The following is a 21,821-nucleotide window of genomic DNA, read 5'->3' as shown; positions in this document are numbered from 1 at the left end:
AAGACTAATCCCAAGGCCTAGCTGCTTTTTGTTTCTAGCTGAGAAATTTCTCAGGCCTATTCTCCATTTGAATTTTGCTTTAATATGTGTATAATATTAAATAAGATACTTAACATCATAAAAAAGCAATGATTAATGTATATGGAAAGCTTAAACACAAATAACTAACACATGGTGGCTGCACTAGTGGTTATGTTTTAAGGTGTTTTATGGAGTTATTTTCATTTGTTTGACACCAATATTTACATCATTACATTAGAACTTGGCTAGATATGAAATCTGACACCTTGCAGTGAAGGTTTGAAATTCAAGATGAATATGAATACCAAAGAAAATATAAGTTAGAGTAGTTATACTTTCAGTTACACTCAGTGCAGGGTAGTGATTGTAAAACAAATGGAGAAAAGAAGAATGGCCACTTACTGGTTTTCAAGAAGTAACGTGTATGTTTTCCCCTCAAAGCTGATCAAATAAGAGATCTGCAACAGAGATTGGAAAAGAAAGGAATTGCTATAGACATTACTAGATAGTGTTAGACATTTCAGTTACTAATCAGGCACCAATAGCTCACACTGTAATCTTAGCTACGAACACTTGGAAGATGGAAGTTCAAAGTTAGCTCAGAGTTAGAAAAGCTCATGAGACTCCAGCTCAAATTAACCAGCAAAAACCTGGGATGAAATTACATTTCAAAGTTGGAGCACACTAGCCATGAGCAAGCAAGCCAGGCAATAATGTGAGGCCCTGAATTCAAACATGAGTATCCACAAAAAAAATTTCAGTTCCTTAAAACTCCACCACATGTCAAAACAATGTTTTGACATGTATGACCCTGTATATAAACACAAATTATATTCTTCATGTCTCAATATTGTAATGATTGACAGTTAACTTTAAGTAAATCAAGGAATCTAACTTGATATCAAAATGAGCAGCATTAGTCAATACCATTTATTATAAGTTTTATTTTAAAATGCCACATAATCATTAAATAAATTTGAATTTTGTTATCTTACTTTTCAGCTTCCAAACTGGCCATCAGTCAACAGCTTTCCTGTTAGGATGAAAGGATCTATTCCCCCCAACATCACCATGTTATTACAGGCAACCCTCATCTCCTGTTCACCCTGAGCACTGCCCCAGCTAAAGAAGGTCACTGCAGAGCAAACCTCAAATGCCTACAACAGATATCACTCAATTAGAAACCCTTCTATTAGTGGATCTTCACTGTCACATGAAATGTGTTAGTCATATCTTCACACATAATTTAATCCTAATATCTATAATGAAGGCCCATTTTACTTCAAGAAAAGCTCTATAGCAATGTTTAATTTTGTTGAGATATCACACAAGTATTACATATATACTTTCATTATACATATTACACATATTATACATTTTATATTGTATGCTTATTATGTTTATGATATATTACATGACACATATTATATGTATTTTAATGTATTTATTGTTCTTGTACAGGTGATATACAATGGGGTTATAGTTACATGAGTCAGATGAAGAATATTTCTTTTTGAACAATGTCACCCCTTCCTTCACTCTCTCCCAGTGTTTATCTTCTCTCCCCAACCACAAATTGTATAGTTCCTTTTCAATAGTGTCTGGTATTACTGACCCATTTGTTTATCCTATATCACACCATTTCTGTACCCCCCTTTACCCTTCCAGAGACAAATAAACAAAAGGAAAAGGAAACAAAAACAGCAACAAAATAAAAAAAATCCTCTTGTTTCCATTTCTTGGAGTTCATTTCAATAAATATTATTTTATTTATTTTTACTTTTATTTTTATTTTTGCAAGTGGGGCTTGAACTCAGGGCCTGGGCACTGTCTCTGAGCCTCTTTGTGTTCAAGGCTAGTGCTCTACCACTTGAGCCACAGTGCAACTTCCGGCTTCTTCTGAGTAGTTTAATGGAGATAAGAATCTCATGTAGCAGGGTGCCGGTGGCTCAAGCCTGTAATCCTAGCTACTCAGGAGGCTGAGAGTTGAGGATTGTGGTTCAAAACCAGCCCAGGCTTATATCCAATAAACCACCAGAAACCAGAAGTGATGCTGTGTCTCAAGTGGTAGAGAGGTAGCCCTGAGTTGAAGAGCTGAAGGACAGCGCCCAGGACCAGAGTTCAAGCCCCATGACTGACAAAAAAAAAAATCTCATGAACTTTCCTGCCCAGGCTGGCCTTCAAACCACAATCCTCAGATCTCAGCCTCCTGAGCAGCTAAGATTACAGGCATGAGCCACTGGTGCCAGATGATAAATGTTATTTTATATGATCAGATACACATAGCTATTGCACCTTTGTGATCCTCTCCAAAGAATATCCTCCTTTGGTCTCACTTTGTGTGAATGCTTAGAGACCTGCATGTTCCAGTGTATTTTTTCTTTTACCACCCAGTGTGTTTACTTGTAGATTTATAGGCATATTCTAGTTACCTCACAGGAGGGAAACTATGCAACCTATGTTTCTTTGGGTCTGCCTTACTTTGCTTAATAAAATTTCCAGTTCTTTCCATTTCTTTACAAATGATACAATATCATTCTCTCTGATGAAAAAGTATAATTTCATTGTGTGTATATACCACATTTTCTTGATCCATTTGTCCACTGAGGGGCTCTGGATTGATTCCACATAATGCTGCAAATCAACATAATTGTGCTGGTAGCTGGTTTGTGATCAATTGGATAGATGCTAGATGCTCAGAAATGGGATTGCTAGATCATAGGGAAGCTCTATGTTTAGTCTTTTTTTTTTTTGGTCGGTCATGGGCCCTGAACTTTGGGCCTGGGCACTGTACCTCAGCTCTTCAGCTCAGGGCTACCTCTCTACCACTTGAGACACAACACCACTTCTGGTTTGGTATTGATATTCCTCCAGCACTGTTCTTTCTGTTGAGGATTGTTTTTGCTATTCGGGGTCTTTTATTGTTCCATATGAATTTTTGGATTGCCTCTTCTATTTCCTTGAAGAATGAAGTTAGAATATTGATAGGTATCAATATTGATACCTATATTGACAGTACCACATAAGCAGAAAAAGCCAGATGTGGCACTGTGGCTCAAGTGGTAGAGTGCTAGCCTTGAATTTGTAGATTCAAGGCTACCATTTCATCCACAGTTGCACTTCCAGCTTTTTGGCTGGAGATAAGAGTCACTTGGACTTTCCTGCCCAGGCTGGCTTTGAACCACAATCCTCAGATCTCTGCTTCCTAAGTAGTGAGGATTACAGATGTGAGCTCTGGCACCTGGCTTTTAAATTTCTTAAAGCTTGTTTATAGTCCTGGCATATGATCTATGCCACAGAATATTTTCTGCTGTTGTTAGATGGAATGTTCACATGTGACTGCTACATCTATTTGGTCTAATGTATATTTTACGTTTAATGTTTTTTTATTGACTTTCTGTCAGGTTGGTTGAACCATTGTTTAAATTGAAGTATTAAAGTTTCCTACTATAGCCCGGAGTGGGTGGCTCCAGCCTGTAATCCTAGCTGCTCAGAAAGTTGAGATCTGAGATTTGCAGTTCAAAGCCAGACTGCACAAGAAAGTCCATGAGATACTTATCTCCAATTACCTAAAAACAAAGCCAGAAGTTGGACTGGGAATGTTGCTCAGTGGTAGAGTGCTTGTCTGGCATGCACAAGGCTCTGGGTTCAATTCCTCAGCACCACATAAGCAGAAAAAGCCAGAAGTGGCGCTGTGGCTCAAGTGGTAGAGTGCTAGCCTTGAGCTGAAGAGCTGAGGGACAGTGCCTAGGCCCAGAAATCAGGCCCCAAACCAACAACAACAACAACGCCAGAAGTAGCACTTTGGCTCAAGTGGTACAGCACTGGCCTTGAGCAAAAGAAGCCCAGGGACAGCACCCAGGCCCAGAGTTCAAGCCCAGAACCAGAAAAAAAAATCCCCTGCTAGTATTGCTATTTCTTTTTAGATCTATTTAAATTTGCTTCATGTATTTAGGCACTCTAATATTGGATGCATTGTTGTATCTTCTTTCTGATTATAGCACCATAATTCTTCCTATCTTTCAGTTTTCATTTGATTAGAGTATGTTTCTCATCTCTTCACTTTAATCTTTATGAGTCCTTAAAGCTAGGAAGAATCTCTTAGGCAACATTAACATTGATTTTTGTATCCATTCAGACACACTGTCTTTGATCAGAGTTTATACATTTTACATAATTATTGGCAAGTAAGAACTATTTCCATTTTGAATTTCTTTCTGTCCTGCTGTCATTCCTCATGACTTGATGATGTGATGTAGTAGTATGTTTTAATGTCTTCCCTTCATTGGTGATTATGCATGCTTGTCTCTCCAGGGCACTAAACCAGGCTGTGTGGCAACTACTGGTTGGGAAGTGGAAAGGCTGGTCACAGAAAGTGGAGAGGGAAAGGGCTTAGAGACTCCTTGAAGGTAAAAAATTCATTGTTAAGTCTCACAATAGCTATGGGGCTATTGGTTTCTGTGCATCACACCACTGGGATCTGTGGTATCCAACTCTGTGTAGCCTTTGGCAGTGTGAATTGTAGAAAGTATGCCTATCATTAAAGCTGCTTACATTTTCACTGGTAAGGACTGCTGGGGTCCTCAATAGATGGTCACTGAAATTGCAGTAACATCTGCCACATACCTGATGCTGAGAGCCCTTCCATTCTCCTTTGTTTCTTCCATATATCTCTGCCATACAGGTCATCCCAGAAAACCAAGTAGAGTACAACTAAAGTCGGTCCTTTGTGCAGTACCACAAAGATTGGAGAGCTAGGCATTCATCTTGATCTCCTTTCCCTTTCACAGAACACTTGTGGGACAGAGTCATCTTTACTGGTACTGAGCAATGACAGCCAGGGATATGATATGCTAGGGCAGGCGAAATGAAACTGCACATCCCCATTTTCTGTGCAGTGTTTCTCAGCTATTTCCTCTGCTGTGTTGGATGCAACTTATCAAAAGGATTCCTAGGCTCTTTAAAGCAACTTCTGTGTAAAGGTAGTATGCTAAGTAGTTTTTGTTGCTGTGACAAAACACCTGAGAAAAAACAATATTAAAGGATTAGGTAGTCTGAAGTACTTGCATGTACCTAAAATCCCAGGAGTTGGAATGTTAAGTTAGGAGGATCATGAGTTTGAAAACAGCCTGGACTTCATACTGAGATCAAGACCAACCAACCTGGGCTACATAGTAAGATACTTTCTCAAGCAAAACAAAATAATAAAGAACAGCTTTATCTGGTTCTGTTTTAGAGGTTTCTATCTTTAGTCACTGGGCCCCATCACTGTGGTTCCATCATATGTGAGCAGAACATCATGATGGAGAGTTGTAGCTCAGCAAAGCCTCTCAACTACTAGCAATGGACTAGTGGAGGAAGAGGGCCAGAAAGCTAAAGACAAGTCAACCCACTGGCCTATGATCTCTCATTAGGCTCCACCTCTTAATAGCCCATTCAGCTATGAATTCATCAAGTAGATTAACCCATTAGAAGAAAAAAAGAAGGAAGGAAGAAAGGAAGGGAGGAAGGAAGGAAGAAAGGAAGGAAGGAAGGAAGGAAGGAAGAAAGGAAGGAAGGAAGGAAGGAAGGGAGGAAGGAAGGAAGGAAGGGAAAGAAAGAAAGAAAGAAAGAAAGAAAGAGAGAAAGAAAGAAAGAGAGAGAGAGAAAGAAAGAGAGAGAAAGAGGGAAAGAAAGAAAGAGAGAGAGAAAGAAAGAAAGAAAGAAAGAGAGGGAGGAAAGGAAGGAAGGAAGAGAGGGAGGGAGGAAAGGAAGGAAGGAAGGAAGGAAGGAAGGAAGGAAGGAAGGAAGGAAGGAAGGAAGGAAGGAAGGAAGGAAAGGGAGGAACAATGATAAAGTTAGTGTTGTCGTATTTCAATAACTATCTAGGAACCAAGTCTTTAATACTTGGGCCTTTAAGGGCAAATCCAAACCAAACGATAACAGGTAGCTTTCTGTTATGGTTTCACAGGATACCTTAAGGACTCTCACTCTGCCTCCAACTTTAATTCTGCTCTATGTGAATTTAATAGAGTTGTACCAGATTTATTCTTGATATTTTTGTTTTGGAAAAAATCTTCCACTTTTGATCTGTTAAAGTGGAGTTTGACATAAGCATTTTTATTTCCTTCCTAGTCATATAAGTTTTAAATGTCCATTGTGAAAGACAAAAGCAAGTTTCAATTTCTTGGGCTTCACTAGATATAGGTGCTCCCTCTCATCTTAAGTCTTATTTATTTCATGTTGGGTTTGTAACTATATTCAAACATCATATATATATATATTTAAACATATAAGTATATATGATATATATTTAAACATATAAATATGTGTTATATATATATATATAAACAAATCATTTAAGTGCTAATTCTTCTAGGATCCTTAAAAACTGTATAATTTGCCTTCCATGTTGTGAATTACTAAATAATGATATCAACCTATATTTGTGCAGACAGGTAACTAGGTTTCAATACTTTTTGCCTGTACCTGAGTTATTAGAATCATGAATATATATATATATAATGTGTACATCAAAGACAAACACCTTATTAAATACCTTACAAAGATATGAAGTAATTAATTTTATATTGTAAACATTTTCTTTTTTTTTTACTGTTTAAATATATATTTACATTACAGATTAATATATATAAACTTATAAAAACAATATAAAAGGAAGTTTGGAAAAGAAATAAAATTCTATACAAATTTTTCTTTTTATACTCTTGTTATTATAACTTGTACATAAAACTGTATCGCCTCTAACAGTGAACATTGGAGTTTTGTCTGCATATTTTTTTACTTTATATGGCTACATAAGTCACAAGTTTTCATGTTAACCTCATATCCACTAAATAGTCATGATAGTCATGTCATAATTTATGTAATATTCAAGTTAATTTTAAGTAGATATTAATTTCATATTAGATTAGTTGTAAACAATACTTCATGAGGGTATAAATACGTATAATTACTCCATATTTTGAAATTTATTGGGCAGAGCAGTTTTGTTTTGTTTTGCCAGTACTGGGCTTGAACTAAGGGCCTGGGTGCTATCCCTGGGCTTTTATGCTCAAGGCCAGTGCTCTACCATTTGAGCCATAGCTTCATTTCTGGCTTTTTGGTGGTTAATTGGAGATAAGAATCTCACACTTTCCTTCTTTTTTTTTTTTTTAATTTAATTTAATTTTATTTGTGAACATACTGTACAGAGGAGTTACAGTTACATGGGCAGGATAATGCGTACATTTCTTACCAAGCATTGCAGCCTCCTCCTTTGTTTATCCTTCACATCCCTTCCCAGCCTCCCCCCTCCCCCCCAATCCCAATCCTTCTCCTTCCCCCCCCCGCCCCCCCCCCCCCCCCACCAGGAGATGGGAAAAAACCAGTTGTTTAAGGATACAGGTGGACCTGTTGCAACAATGAGAAGTACAAGTTGTCATGTCCAAAACGAGCTTTACAACATTGTAAACATTTTCTCAGTAAGTAATCACCATTACCATATTTAGTGTACATTTTTACATTTCAGATAGCTTTTGCCAATTCTAATAAAATCTCTGTAAAAATCTTTCTGACATTCAACCTAAACAATCACATCATATTCAAGAAATGGGTAAGCGTCATCATGTGTGTGTGTGTGTGTGTGTGTGTGTGTGTGTGTGAGAGAGAGAGAGAGAGAGAGAGAGAGAGAGAGAGAGTGTGTGTGTGTGTGTGTGTGTGCCCAGTACTGGCTGGGGCTTGCACTAAGGGCCCAGATGCTGTCCATTCGTTTTCTTGCTCAAGACTGCTGAAGTTTTCTTGCTCTATCACTTGAACCACAGCTGCACTTCCTGGTTTTTGGTGGTTGACTAAAGGCACATAGACTTTCCTACCAGGGCTTGCTATAAACAGTGATGCCCAGATCTCAGCCTCCTGGGTAGCTAGGATTACTGGCACCCAGCTTTTAAGCAATATTAATTTTCTATCTCTATTTCTGTTTCTTGATTTTATATCATTAATTGTTGAATAAAATGGAAGTACCACACCTCTCTGTTTACCCTGAACCTAAGTTGGAATGCTTTAAATGTTCACATTATTAATGTCTTCGTCTGTTTGTGCTATAACAGTGACTGGAATGGAGTGATTGATAACGAATTAAAACTTATATTTTGCACTGCGAGGCTGGGTGAAGGGATGCTCACTGCTTCCATTATGGTGTCCTGTTGCTATATCCTCAAGAAGAACGTCCTTTCATGGCAGGTCAGAAAAGCAAAGCATGAAGAAGGACCAAACACTATGTTGAAGCCTCTTCACACAGGGAAGGACTAAACACTGTCAAGTAGAGCTTTAAGGGGATAGCTAGTTTACAAGCCCCCTTACAGCTCCACTTCTTAATATTGTTGCCTTGGGAGTTAGATTTCAACATGAATTCTGTTGTAGTTGTTGCTGTTTTTATCAGAGATAGGATCTCATTGTGTGGTCCAAACTGTCCTTGAACTCCCTATCCTACGGCCTCTGTCTCCTAATTTCTGGAATTATAGGAATGCACCACCACTCCAAGCTCAGCCTAAATTTTGAAGGGGAAATAAATATTTAGACCATAACTGTGAAGTAAGTAATTTATAGTGTTTGGACTAGTTGCTATCCTTGCTTAGATTTGTTTTTATCAACTCAGACAGTGTTATTCCTTTCTGTAACCAGGTACTACATGTACATTTATTGTGTTTATTTTGAATGTGTGAGACATTTTCTGTAATATTTTTTTCTGATTTTATTTGCTTGTTAGATTTATAGCTTTTTTAAAATTAGTTAGTATGGTGAATTTCTAGAACTGATTTCATGTATAAAGTTATCCTTTCTTCCACAGTGAAAAAAAATTGTTTTGTCATGTTTTCCAATTATTTCCTATTTTCAAATCTTTTACATTTTCTGATATTTCATGGTAATAATTCCAAAGTCTTCAACAGAATAACAACAAATTAAATTTCAGAATGAAAACATAAATTATCACAAAATGGGCTTTCTGCACAGAATGAAAAGCTGATTCACCACACCCAAGAAAAACAGACAGACACACACACATATGCACAGACATATATATGTGTATTTGAAAATAAAATATCTATAAACTAATAAATGTCATTTGTTAAACCTATAGTCCATATCATACTGACATATTGAGTTTTCCCTAAGCAAAAGAAAACAGAAAAATCCATGAACAAACTAGATGAACTGATATTCAGCAGCAAATGGGAGTTCCTGGCCATTACAAAAAAAAAAAAGGCCAGACACAGTGATTCTTGCCTGCAATCCTAGCTTTTCAAAGAGTGGAGGGGAGACTAGACAGGATCCAAAGCCAGCCCACGCAAAAAGTTAAGAATAAAACATCTCAGTCACAGACAGATACACACTCACTCAGACACAGTAGTGCATGACTATGATCACAGCTATGAAGAGGGATCATAAGTAGGATGATCAAGGTCCAAGACCAGACCCACCCAACAAAAGCAAGTATCTACCTGAAAAATGGCAAAAGAGTTGGCAGGGGGCTCTAGTGGTAGAGCTCCTGCCTGTTAAGTGCAGTCCATTGACAGAGAGACAAAAAGAGATGGGAGGAGTTGAGGAGATAAAGAAAAGTAAAGGAAGAGAGGGAGAGAGAGAAGGGAGGGAGGGAAAAAAGAAAGAAGAATGGATGGAAGGAAGGAAGGAGGAAAATTGGTATAAAAAAAGCAATGGCTTTTATTTGTGAATAAAAAATAACACAGTTTAAGGAAATAATTTAGACAAATGAATGAACAAACATTACTACTGGGCTACTGGGCCTTGGTAGAATACTACCTTGAGCACAAAAGCTTAGGGACAGTGTCCAGGTCCTAAGTTATAGTCATGGGACCAACACACACACACACACACACACAATTACATATTATATTACATTATAGAGAGGGGAGAGAGAGAGAGTGCACCTATTTTCTTAAAAATAAAGAATGCAATAAGCTGTTCATATTATCTTGTATCACAAGAATTAGGAGCATTTTTTCTGAGTCTGTGATTTGAAATAGTTACTTGATTTGCACAAATTCCTTGGAAAACCAAAGAAAAAAATCAAATACTTGATCTCATTCAGATCAAAATACTTTATAGCCTGTTATGTTGGGACACAAGCAAAATTTCACAAAGATCTACATATTAATTGATTTGGGCCAGTAACCATGTAAAAATAATACATTCCCCCTCCTGTAAAGAATTAAAAACAACTAGTTAGCTTCTTAATTACATGCATTTCTGAAAGGTGGCCATCGCTGGTGTGGGTCTCAAGCTTCTGTGGCACTATGATTTCAAGTGGTGTTTCAGAGTCTGCAGCAAGGAAAACACATGTCAGCGGCCCCAGCAGACAGCTGCATCTTCTAGTCCTCTCTTGTCTCCTCCCAGTCACACACACACGCTGCACGTGCTGCACGCACGTACGCTCACCTGCACACACGTGCATGAACACATGCACATACATGAACACATACAAGTGCACACTCATGCACATGGGCACGCACCTGCACACACACTCACTGTGATCTCAGAAGGAGTTTCCTGAAAGACTGAGAAAGTCGCCCAACCACTGTCCAGTCGAGGACCCCTTTCCCCACCGCCCAGGGCCCGCTGGGAGCAGAGCGGCCCTCCGGCCCCCCAGGCACGGGGACGCTGACGAGGTCCCCAGCCTGGCCTGAGCCAGGCCTCACCCTCGGCCCTAGGAACAGAAAGGGGGTCCTGCCGGTCCCTAGAGCACTTCACTTACTCTGGCCAGCAGAGGTCAGCCGGCCCAGGCCTGAGAGGACCAGCAGGATGGACAGCATTGTGTGGCCAGCTGCCTGGGCACCGCGATGGCGGTTGGGGGGTCACGAGGAAGCTCGCGGGGGGCCACTGATTCTGGGGCTCCTGTGTTGCCAGTGAAGCCTGGATGAAAGAGCCAGGGTAATTACTGCTACAGCTCTGCCTGAGCTGGCCCCAGCTCTGCCCAGGAGACCTCAGACCCGGCCCAGGCCGCCTCCGACCCCGCCCAGGCCGCCCCAGGCCCCGCCCAGGCCGCCTCCGACCCCGCCCAGGCCGCCCCAGGCCCCGCCCAGGCCGCCCAGGCCCCGCCCAGGCCGCCTCCGACCCCGCCCAGGCCGCCCCAGGCCCCGCCCAGGCCGCCCAGGCCCCGCCCAGGCCGCCTCCGACCCCGCCCAGGCCGCCCCAGGCCCCGCCCAGAATTCCTGGAAACCTTTGGGTTCCAGATGTTAGCTGGATTGCAGTCTAAGGATGCTTCTGCTTCTAGGAATGGCTTTATTTTCCAAAATCTGTCATTTTAAGCCTGTTTATTGTAGATAATGGCTATAAAATGAATTTTCTAGGCCATTTGTGATAAAGTTCTGAGCAATACTAATATTTCACGTGATCATGTTTTAAATTACTGAAGGACAACATAAGAAGACACTCTGAGACACAGACCAGGGCTCAGTTATATACCTAGTTACTACAGAGGCTTAGATCCTCAAATTCCACTTTTTGATCTTCATTTAACTACTTAAGAGTCAGAAGTGGAGGTGTGGTTCAAGTGAAGGAGCACCACCCTTGAGTGAAAAGGCCAAGGGAGAGCACAATGCTCTGAGTTCAAGCCACAGTATTGGCACACACACACACTCACACACACACACACACACACACACACACACACACAAACTACAGTTTGATTAGCAGTAGCTAATTGCCCATATTAACCACATTTCTATTTTTCTACTTTGTCTCAGACGGAAATACACAACTGATAACAAAATTTAATTCCTTCAAAGAAAATTCTGTTTCTTAGAAATAAAAAGAAGCTAACTATAAAACGTATTTGTGTGCTGATTTATAATTCAAGTGTCAGGTAAACAAAAATTACAACTGTAAATGACTTAAAACAAAACCCATTTTTTTCAGTTATGTCCATTTTTGTTTCTTATGAAACCCTATGACTTTCAGAAATTAACTGAAAAGCTAGACACAAAGTTTTCCTCACTAATATAAAGTTCATATATGGAAAGTTAAATAAAACAGAGGTGAATTTCTATTTGTTTCTTAACATTCAGGTTTGTGATTTATCTATTTTCCATTTTTTCACTATCCTTTATGACACAGAAAATTTGTACGAAACACAGTTTAAAATCATAACCATTTTAGGGGCCACAGACCCACGGAATTTCTCACAGAGTCTCATTGCTGTGTGACTGCCACCACCCTCCATCACCAAAAGCCTTAACATCTTGCAAAATTGAAACTCTATGCCTATTCATGTCTGCTTATATCTTTACCTTCTCTGCCTGGCAATCACTATTTGTCTATCTCTAAGAATTTGATTACAGTTTGCAGCTCACATAAATTGAGCATATAGTCCTTAAGCTTCATCATGCACTCTACTACCACCAGGACTTATCATTAGGGGCCTGATGTAGCTGCCATAATCCATATCCTCCAGCTTCACTGCTTCTGTCTGCATAACTAATGAGCTTGAGGGTACACCTCCCTGTGCCATTGTGGAGCTTGAGGGTATGCCTCCCACCTAATAACTGCTGCCATCAGCGCTGACCCTATAATGCCTAAAAACATAACCCATAGGCTATGACATCCTAGCAGGGACTAGGTTCCTATCAGGGACTAGGTATCTTCCCTGCAGTCCACAATTCTAGCTCTAGCAACCAATTTCTTGAAGGCCTCACTGCCAATGGAACATTCCCTGCAGATCCCTATACCACATGACTGGTGTTATTTTTACCATTGCTAAAGACCTTGCTTACAGTGAAGCTTTCCCAAGAAGAGGAGGAGGAAATATCCACACCCTCCAGTGTAGCACTCTATGTTGAGATGACCACTCATCCCCACTGCTAGGTGCCCCACAGCTAACTCTGTGGAGGGATGGACTCTCAGCCCATCGCCACATGTGCCATGCAGAAAGACATTAAATTCACTTGAGTAGTGTTACACTATATATAGTACAAATGAAATCAAAGCGAATGTGGCTCACCAAGCAGACAGTACAACACATTTTCAAGAGAAAATATATTGTGAAAGACATGCTACAGACTTAGTAGAGATAAGTGACTGTCAGATGTGCAGTTTTCAGTGCAGGGACAAAAGAAGGAGAAAAGGGAAGGCAACAAGACATCTCAAGCAGATTCTATAACTCTCCAGTAACAGACTCTCAAAAACACAAAATGGATGAAATGCTTGGCAACAAATGAATGATTTTTTTAAAGCTCCTAACACTTATAATAACCTTGGCAAAGTAGCAGGATAGAAAATCAGCCTACAAAAATTAGTAGATTTTTCTTCAATGAGAAGGTAGAGAAATTGGAACAAGAACTTCATTTTCAGTTGTCTAAATTTTTTTTTTAATTTTTATAAAAATACCCTAGGAGTCAACTTAATCAAGGAAGTGAAGGACTTCTACAACTAAAACTATAAAACCTTGAAGAAAGAAATTGAAGAGGACATTAAGAAGTAGAAAGACCTCTCATGTTCCTAGATTGCCAGAATTAATGTCATGTGACAGGCAATACTGCCAAAGGCAATTTACAAATTTAATGCAGTACCGTCAAAGTACCAGTGTCATTCTTCATGGGATAAAAAATTCATATGTAACCACAAAAGACTCTTCATTACAAAAGCAATCGGGAAAGGGGAGGGGGGGATCATGCTGGAGGTATAACAATTCCAGACTTCAAACTTTACTATAGTAACAAAACAAAAATAGGCCTGAAGACCAATGTAACAGAATAGAAGACCCAGAAAAAAAAAACCACACATATCTACATCCATCTAATATTTAACAAAGGGTACCAAAACATGTGATGGGAAAAAGACAACCCTCTCTTTTGTTTTACTACACTGCATTAATGATGAGTGCAGTTAGCGATGAGCTATGGGAAATGCAAAGGGAACCTAAAATGCAGGCTAAAATTGCAGGATCTCTAAGAGAAAGTAAGCATCATAATTAAGCTTTCCAACTTACAGCGACAAGCCTATGTGACCACCAGGGTAATAAAAGGTTACAAGATGAATTTTTTTTGAGTCCACTACCCACCTAAGGATCAAACCTTCCTGTGGCTTGCAATAGTATGAACTTACATACCTTCCTATCTCCTGCTCACAATTCTATTTAACCTAATGCCAATGTCTATGGACCCAAAGATGGCTGATAATGAAATGAAGTGCCCTCTTCGTATGGCATGTCTGGGTCATGTTAACCTCTTTCTCTACAATATTTCCTTCCTAATAAACTTTCCCATAACCTTTTCTGTGTTTATATGTTGCCTAGTTCTTTTCTTTTTTTTATTTTTTTTTTTATTTTTTTTGTCGGTCATGGGGCTTGAACTCTGGGCCTGGGCGTTGTCCCTCAGCTCTTCAGCTCAAGGCGAGCGCTCTACCACCTGAGCTACAGCGCCACTTCCTGCCTAGTTCTTTTCATACCAGATGCAAGAATCCAAGTTGATTAGCTATGCTAAATTTTCAGTAGCATTACTAAATATTAATTGGACAATGCAGTTTTATTGTACTAATTTAATAATCTGCATATGGGTCCCATTTATCCTATTACTCTTCTTATCTTCCTCCCATTTTTTTTCTTTTTACAAAATTTAATCAGCTTCATTGCAATAGTTTCATACATATATGCCATGTGTTTCAATTATATTCACCCCATCAGCCTCTTTTTATACTTTTTATGGCTCATTGTATTTACATTCATGTCCTTTTTAAAAAGTTTTAGATTTGCATATGAAAGAAATTATGTCATAGTTAACATGATACTATCCAGTTCCATTGGTTTTCCTGTAAATGATAAATTTCATTCTTCATTATAGCTGAATAATACTTCACCGTGTATATGCCACATATTCTTCATTTATTCATTAGATAATGAAGGCACAGTTTGGCTATTGTGAATATTGCTGCTATGCAGGTTTCTCTATTGTGTTCTGACTCACATGCTTTTGGTCTAGCAGGATCATATGATAGTTCTACTTTTAGATGTTTGAGCAGTCTTTCTACACTGATTTCAATAGGGGCTGAACTAATTTACATTCCCACCATCAGTGTGTAGAGTTCCTTTTTCCTACATCCTCCCCAGCACTTGTGTGGGGCTGTCTCTTCGGTGATTGCCATTCTGATTGGGATGTGAAGGAACCAAAATACAGTTTTGATGTGCATCATTTTTATGTCTATGATATTGAATGTTTCTCATGTTATTGGCTATCTGAGCTTCTTTGTTTCAATTTGAACGTTTTAGAATTGGTTTCATTAAGACAGTTTCATATGCATATCAAATATACTTTGCTAATAGTTACCTTCCATTACTCTAGTTTATGGCTCCTCTCACTGGTCCACCTCATCTTCACAAATAGTTTCTCTTCTTTCTTGTCATATTTTGTAAAACTTTGAGTCTTCATATGAGAGAAAATATATTAATTATAGCTTTCTGATGATTTCATTTAACTTGATGATCTCCAATTTCATCCATTCCCTTTTTTTTTAATCAGTTTTGGGGCATGAACTCTGGGCCTGGGCACTCTCTCTCAGCACTTCAGCTCAAGGCTAGCGCTCTACCACATGAGCCACAGCACCACTTTCGGCTTTTTGTGCTTATGTGGTGCTGAGGAATCAAACCCAGGGCCTCATGCATGCAAGGCAGCACTCTACTACTGAGCTACCTTCCCAGCCCCATTGTTTTTTATTCTTATATCTAGAACTGGGGCTTGAAATCACAGTGTGAGCACTGTCTCTTAGTTTTTTCTGTTAGCTTTTTCACTGAAGGCTGGTGCCCTACCACTTGAACCACAGCATCTCTTTGGGTTTTTTTGTCAGTGTGGGGGTTGAACTCAGGGGCTGTGCACTGTTCTTGAGCCTCTTTGTACTTAAGGCTAGTGCTCTATCACTTGAGCCACCATGCCACTTCTTTTTTTCTGTTTACGTTGTACCAAAGAATTGAGCCCAGGGCTTTATGCATGCTATGCAAACACTCTACCACTAAGCCACCTTCCCAGCCCAGTTCCGTCCATTTTCCTTCATAATTATTATATTCTTTATAGCATAATTCTGTTATTCCTTATGGTGGAATAAAACTCCATTGTGTTTTATTTTATACCATGTTTTCTTTATCCACTTATCTATGTTGGGCACCTAGGCTGGTGAATAGCACCTGGCTATGGTGAATAATTCTTCAATAAACATTGATGTGAAGGTCTCTCTATTGTGTAGCATTCTTTTGGGTCCCTGTCCAGGAATGACATAGCTTAATACAGTAAGTTCAATTTTATTTTTTCTGGAAAAATGTCCACACAGATTTCCATAAAGGCTGCATTAGTTTACATCTCAATTAACAAAGTATAAGTGTTAATTTACCCCAAATCCCTTTCAGTATGTTTTCTGCTGATTGCCATTCTTACTAGGATACGATGGGATCTCAGTATTTGTTTGTCAAGTTCTGATTTGCATTTTTTTTCTTTTTTTTAATTGTGAAAATACTGTACAGAGGGGTTACAATTACATGGGCAAGATAATGAGTACATTTCTTATCAAGCATTGTAGCCTTCTCCTTTGTTTCCCCTTCCCATCCTTTCCCAGCCTCCCCCGCCCCCCCCACCCAAACCTTCCCCCCCCCACCAAAGTTGTAAAGTTCGTTTTCAACATGACAACTTGTACTTCTCATTGTTGTAACAGGTCCACCTGTATCCTTATTTAAACGACTTGTTTTTCCCCTTCCCCTCCACAAATTATACCGACATCAAATACAGTGAAAGCAGGGGTTATACTGTGGGGGAGGGACATACAAAGCAACAAAGAAATAATCTTATAAATGCGTTAGAAACAAATGCATGAAAGAAAAAAAACATTTAAATATATATCTTAGGGTTCATTTTCCTAACATCACCTTATCTGACCTTTTCTGCTTGACTCATACATATACTAGATATTGCAAATAAGGGAAACCATGGGACCTGTGTTTCTTTGGGCTTGGCTTACTTCACTTATTATAATTTTTTTCAAAGTCTTTCCATTTCCTAACAAATGGGGCAATGTCATTCTTTCTGATGGAGGCATAGAATTCCATTGTGTATATATACCACATTTTCTTGATCCATTCATCTACTGAGGGGCATCTGGGTTGGTTCCATATCTTATCTATAGTAAACAATGCTGCAATAAACATAGTTGTGCTAGTAGCTTTAGTGTGGTCTTGTTTATAAACATTTAGGTAAATGTCCAAAAATGGGATTGCTGGGTCATAAGGGAGCTCTATGTGGAGTCTATTGAGGAACCTCCATACTATTTTCCAAAGTGGTTGAACAAGTTTACACTGATTTGCATTTTCTTAGTAGCTAAGAATGCTGAACATTTTTATGTACCTGTTGGTAATTTGTATTTCTTTTAAAACCATTTACTTGATTCATTGTTCATCTGTTGAATTATTTGTACTTGGGTGTTTAATTTTTTTAATTTTTGAGCTTTTATATATTTTGAATATTAATCCATTGTCAGATGAATAGCTGGCATGTATTTTGCTCCCATTTTATAGGTTATAGTCTGTCTTTATAATTGTTTCCTTTGTGTTGAGGAAGCTTTTATGTATGATGCAGTCTCAGTTGTAGATTCTTGCTGTTACTATATTTCCTACACTATAAGGGTCCTATTCAAATATCAATACCAAATTTCAAACTCTACTACAAAGCCATAGTAATCAAAACAGCTGGTACTGGCACAAGAACAGACCTCAGGACCAATGGAATAGAATTGAAAACCCAGAAATGAACCCACAGACCTAGAGCCATCTAATCTTCCAAAAGGGAGCTAAAAAATAGAATGGCAGAAAGACAGCCTCTTCAGTAAATGGTGCTGGCAAAATTGGTTAATCATTTGTAGAAAACTAAAGCTAGATCCTGCACCAGAATCAACTCAGAATGGATCAAAGACCTCGGAGTCAAAGCAGACACTGAAAACATTACAGGATGGAATAGGAGAAGCCCTAGGTCTCCTTGGCTCAGGACGAAATTTTCTTAATAGAGACCAGAAACACAACAAATCAAAGAAAGGTTGGACAAATGGGATTGCATGAAATTGCAAAGCTTCTGCATGGCAAAGGACATAGCTAGCAAGATCAATAGAAAGCCCATGGATTGGGAGAAGATCTTCACTAGCCATACAACGGGCAAGGGTCTCATATCTAAAACATACCTGGAACTCAAAAAATTAAATCCCCCAACAACAAATCATCAAAGAAACAACTGCCCAATAATTAAGTGGGCTAAAGTCTTAAAGAGAAACTTCTCTGAAGAGGAAAGAAGGACGGCCAATAGACACATTAAGAAATGCTTAACCTCTCTAGCCATAAAAGAAATACAAATCAAAACAACATTGAGATACCATCTCACCCCAGTTAGAATGGCTAGAATCAAGAACTCTAATAACAACAGATGCTGGAGGGGATGTGGTCACAAGGGAACCTTACTGCATTGTTGATGGGAGTGTAAACTTGTTCAACTACTTTGGAAAGCAGTATGGAGGTTCCTCAAAAGACTCCACATAGAGCTCCCCTATGACCCAGCAATCCCACTTTTGGACATTTACCCAAATGATCACAAACAACACCACACTAAAGCTAACAGTTCAACCATGCTCATTGCAGCATTATTTACCATAGCTAAGATCTGGAACCAACCCAGATGCCCCTCAGTAGATGAATGGATCAAGAAAATGTGGTATATACACACAATGGAATTCTATACCTCCATCAGAAAGAATGACATTGCCTCATTTGTTAGGAAATGGAAAGACTTGGAAAAAATTATATTAAGTGAAGTAAGCCAGGCCCAAAGAAATATAGGTCCCATGGTTTCCCTTATTTGCAATAGCTAGTATATGTCTGAGACAAACAGAAACTGTCAGACAAATTGATGTTAGGCGAAATGAACCCCAAGATAAGGATTCAAATGTTTTTTTTTTCTTTCTTGAGATTGTTTCTAACATATTTATAAGATGATTTGCTTGTATGTACCTACCCCAGGGCATAAGCACTGCTTTCACTGTATTTGATGTTGATAAAATTTGTGGAGGGGAAGGGAAAAAACAAACTGTTTAAATAGGGTTAGAGGTGGACCCATTACAACAATGAATGTACAAGACATTATGTCAAAAAACGAACTTTACAACTTTGGTGGGGTAGGGATGGGGGGTTGTGGCAGGGGGGTGTGGGCGTGTGAGAGTGGAGATGGGAAGGGATGGTATGAGGAAACAAAGGAGGAGGCAACAATGCTTGATAAGAAATGTACTCACTATCTTGCCCATGTAATTGTAACCCCTCTGTATGGTATTTTCACAATAATAATAAAATAAAAAATAAAAGAAACTGAACTGAAAAAAATAGTCTTATTCAAAAACTCCTTGCCTATACCTGTCTTTGAGTGTTTACCATGATAATTTTAGTATTAGTTCTTACATTAATGTTTTTTATTCATTTTGAATTAGTGTTTATACAAAGTGAAAGATAGGGATCTAGTTTCACTCATCTATGCATTATATACAATTTTCCTGTCACCAGTTGAAGATGTTATCTTCTTTTCCATGAATGCTTTTGTTCAAGGCTAGTGCTCTACCACTTGAGCCACAGTGCTACTCCCAGTTTTCGGGTAGTTTATTTGGAGATAAGAGTCTCATGGACATTCTTGTCAAGGCTGGCTTTGAAATGCGACACTCAGATCTCAGCCTCCTGAGTAGTTAGGAATATAGGTGTGAGCCACAGGCACCCTGCCATTGCGATCTTTTTGAGAATCAGATGGCTATAAGCTGTATAGCTTTTTTTCTGAGTCCTCTATTCGATTCCATTATTCTACTATCAGTTACTGTATACCATGTTGTTTTTCAGGTATTGTGATACGTATAGCATTATATTACATTAAAAATAAATATGCTTTGTCTTTTTTTTTAATGGCTGAAATTCACAGAACAGTATATTGGAATATTCAGGCTTTCCTGACACTAAAACAATGTTGTGACTGTATTATGTCAATACACACTGTGTGACTGTGTATAATTTCATTCAATTAGTAGTTTGTTTTTTTCAAGCAGTGGCTGATTTCATGCAACCATGTGATAGATATTCTCAGAGGAAGGGGAAAATGAGAGAGAGCAGGAGGGAAGGAAAGAGGAAAACGGGAGAGAGGGGGAAGAAATTCACAGAATTTAACACTGGAGAGGTAAGTTAAGATTTTTTTCAGAATAATTTCAGAAAAATGTCAGAGATCAAAGATCTTCAATGGGCAATAGGGAAATAGTATTATATTTTGATATTTGAGGACTTATTATTAAATAAACATTCTATAACAAGAGCATAGATTTCTATTACATATCTACATGCATGCTAAATCGTTCCTGAGCTTTAACATAATTTAGTTTAAATCATAGGAAAGTTTCTAGAAAACAAAATAGTTTGTTTTGGCATCACCTTCATATACATTCATCTCTTCTTCAAACTTAAAAGCAAAAATACTTTTCTATGAGGTATTTGTTCACCATCTTTGAAGATCTTTCTTCACTTAGCTCCTTTGACCCTTTCAGATTGCATGTCATGGAGGCAGAAATGTACTTGTGTAAGAAGGTCCAAACTCAGGTTGGCCCAGAGCCCGTTGAGTATTTATTTTACTTACTTTAGGCTCTCACAACTGGGAAATTTTTGCCTTACATGTGGTTCCTTTCCTCACACCCTTCCAGCTCATTCGTATTTCAATAGCTCTGAGACTGTAACTTGCTAGTCTTTATATTTTGGTGGTATAATAATCATACTTCCTACCAACTCCTTCATCCTCAATAAAAAGATCGGAAAAATACCTTCTTATCAATGGTAGATGTGGCTCTCAGGCTATTCCTAAACCATGACAATTTCACTAAGGACTCAGCCACCAAGGTATCATGATTCAGAAAGACCTACAGACAGATAAATTAGATCTATGATGAGAAAATATTTTCAATGGAGTATCAAGAGAAATAAGGCAAAAGTTGAGATCTCTCCAGAGGCAGTAAGTACTCATAGATGTCTCTTAGCTATCTCTCTGGGGACTAAAAGATTGATAGGTTTATCAGTTTCAATGACAGCCAATTTCAAGCTACCATTTCATGTTTTTATGAGAACTTACAAGTCACACACCATAAATTTTAAGAAAAATTAACCATAGCCTAAGAACAAAGCTAAAAGTAAATTATAATTAAGAAATGTTAAAATTTGAGTATTGTTTTCAAATCTATTGAAATTGAAATAATGTCCACAATGGGTGTTTAACAACTTATTTGCACAAGTTCTAAGATTTTTTTGGGGGGGGGTCTGGTCGTGGGGCCTGAACTCTGGGCCTGGGCGCTGTCCCTCAGCTCTTCAGCTCACAGCTAGCGCTCTACCACTTAAGCCACAGCGCCACTTCCAGTTTTTTTCTTTTTGCTTATGTGGTGCTGAGGAATCGAACCCAGGGCCTCAGGCATGCAAGGCAAGTGCTCTAACACTGAGCCACCTTCCTAGCCCCAAGTTCTAAGATTTTAATAAACAACTCTTCTGAGCTAATATAAACTGGCTCTGTCACACCACTGCTTAGACATTGCTAAGTATCAGAAATAGATTCAAGTTCAGTGTATGGCCTGACCCATATAAAATTTGATGAACGCTAAGAATATATAAGCAGGGGCTGGGAAGGTGGCTCAGTGGTAGAGCGCTTGTCTTGCATGCCTGAGGCCCTGGGTTCAATTCCTCAGCACCACATAAGCAAAAAAAAAAAAAAAAAAGCCGGAAGTGGTGC

This window comes from Dipodomys spectabilis, unplaced genomic scaffold (assembly GCF_019054845.1).
Source record: "Dipodomys spectabilis isolate Male_0828 unplaced genomic scaffold, ASM1905484v1 ptg000052l, whole genome shotgun sequence".
NCBI lineage: Eukaryota > Metazoa > Chordata > Mammalia > Rodentia > Heteromyidae > Dipodomys > Dipodomys spectabilis.
The sequence above is the reverse complement of the archived record's forward strand: the minus strand, read 5'-3'. Positions refer to the sequence as shown.